The sequence below is a fragment of the Vicia villosa genome, unplaced genomic scaffold, assembly GCF_029867415.1.
Source record: "Vicia villosa cultivar HV-30 ecotype Madison, WI unplaced genomic scaffold, Vvil1.0 ctg.004045F_1_1, whole genome shotgun sequence".
In the NCBI taxonomy this organism is placed as follows: Eukaryota; Viridiplantae; Streptophyta; class Magnoliopsida; order Fabales; family Fabaceae; genus Vicia; species Vicia villosa.
In genome coordinates, this window is record NW_026706362.1 from 167,643 (window position 1) to 170,186 (window position 2,544).

Sequence of the window (2,544 nt, forward strand, 5' to 3'; positions counted from 1 at the left end):
TCATGCTTTTTTGAACCGTGGCTTGCACTGAATTTCCATCTCGAGTTTGAGCATTGCGGTCTCGATGAGCTGATATGGCATGGGTTTAATTTGTAATGTGTATGTGTGGTTTGAAATTGATGTGGATGGTATTGGTGCTGAACTTTGTTTTGTCTCTTCTCTTTTTCAGTCATGAAATTCCGTTTAGAGATTGTGAACTGGTAGCAAAATAAGTGAGTGTGTAGCAGGGACTGAGTGTATGGCTGGATCTATTTTACTTCGAATCGACGCCATAGATTGTATTGCCTTTTTATCTTGGACTGAGATGTTCCATTCTGAATTATGCAGGGTATGGCTGGCTGTATGCTAACTGATGTGGGGCATGACTTGACTGAATTTGCAGGGGCTTGGAATGCGTTGGCATGTCGCAAAAGCTTGCGGAAGAACACTAAAGAAATGGAGTCACAACGCGGAAGACGAAGTCACGGCGAGGTTGAATAAAGATCCAAATTCTGTGTCTCTGTTTTGTATATGATGTAAATGGTCCTGATACTTGAAATGCCTTGTATAGCTTTCCTGTAACTTTTGAGAAAATGTATTTCAAAGTTTAAGTATAGAACTTGAAAGGTTCTTGTAGTTTCAAAGTTGAAGATGTATTCTGGAGTTTTTTATGTTATGGAACTTAAATTCTTTTTGTATCTTGATGATGTACTTTGGGATTAGGCCTTGGACTTTGAAATTGGTCTTTATCCCGTATGTTGACTTGCCTTGACTAATGATGAATGATGAACACTAAGTGTGGATGTAATTTTGCTTATATAACCTTTTTAATCAACTTGAGTGAACTTTGAATGGATGTTTGAATGAGATTCTATAGCAAGCTTTGCTTTTGCAACTTGAACTACGGTTCACATTTTAATCCCATCGAACTTGTATGTTAAGAACTCATAGCCCCAAGTAGTAACTTGAAATGAATGTTTCACGATAATGAACCCAACTCAATAGCCATCCGCATAAAACCAACAAGCAAATGCCTTAATAACAGTGAATTCACAACTCTGTATTTGCACCACGACAAAGTCTTTCATCAGTTGATGCCCTTCATATAACCATAATGTTTATGGGCCTTTTTGATGAAGATGAGGATTGAAGCACAGAAGGACACCTTAACATAAGATCCAATTACCCTTTGCTGGTGAACCTTGTAACTTGATTAATAAGAATTTCATGAATCAAACCCTAATTCCTTGATCCCCGTGCTCAAAGAATAACCAGGTGAATCAAGTTTTATCTCAAGTAAGAGCCTCAAACCAATAGAACCCTAATCCACTAGAAGACCTCTGATCCCATGTCTCAAATTAGTGGTTAATGAATGCATGGGTTATGTTAGATGACCTAGTGGAAGGTATGCAGATGAGACTATGAAATGCATAAGCCTAAGCCAGTTAGAAGTTAAGGGTAGGACAAATTTGGGGTATGACACATACCCGAGAAGCAAAGCTTCTACCCCACTTCTTTCAATCCCATCTCTGCAAGAAAATAGTTAGAACACACCGAGTACCGACATTGTTTCAAACACATGTCGCATACCAAAGGAAGAATTAACAATAAGACTCTGTTCATATTGACCGACTATGTTTTGATACCACTATTGTAACACCCTTCTAAACCCCGCGACAATTTATAAAATAATTAGAGTAAAAACATGTAACAAAGGGTGCCACAATTAATTTAAAACAAAACGTGTGTCAACTGTCATGCATTATTAGAAACGATTTGTCAGATAACAACATCATGTTTATCACAGCGAAAAATACGCATTACCAAAATCAAGGTAATAAAACAAAACCAAAAAAACCATGAAATAGAGTACATAGTTAACCTCTAAACTATATTGTTCCCCAATTTTACACTATCAGAGCATGACTGACACGACACCGACTGCCGGATGAACTCTACCAGCTATCCTCACCGAGCAATAAGCCGCTACTTCTTAATTTGAAAATGTCAACATCTAAGGGTGAGTCTCATTCGAAATTAATAAGTATTATGCATTCATAAGCAATAAAACATCATATAATTATTATTCACCAAATTATAACATGTATTTCGGATTCACAACAGTTAATCAAATATTCACGCCAACAAACACATCACTGAACATAATACACAATCCATTCAGTCATACTATATCATTATGCACATGAATGAACTGACTCTATGCATGTGGTACCATACATGGGCTAAACCCATCCGACTGATCTATTTATCACCAAGATACAGTCCAACCGGCACAAATTCCACACAATGGGAATTATGCCCACAATTTGATCCTCAACATCACCGGGATCCATCACCAAAATGCGTATGAATGAATGCACACATATGACATACTTATAACATCACCGATCTGATGCTTCGCATCGTCTCATTACAACTCAGCATTTCATCACCAATAAGCATGCATTGTCTTATCAATCATTCAATTATATCACACATAATCATATCAAACATCATCCAATTCACAATGGGAATCAAAACAGTTTCATCACCATACAACACATT

The 2,544-nt window shown here is 37.1% G+C and overlaps 1 long non-coding RNA gene across 1 annotated transcript; it reads left to right on the forward strand.

Moving 5' to 3' along the window:
• The first annotated feature begins 220 nt into the window (after positions 1-220).
• LOC131641763 (uncharacterized) lies at positions 221-677 on the forward strand. The gene is made up of 2 exons (XR_009295610.1): positions 221-278; positions 383-677. It is a non-coding gene; the product is annotated as an uncharacterized LOC131641763 (long non-coding RNA).
• The last annotated feature ends 1,867 nt before the right edge of the window (positions 678-2,544 follow it).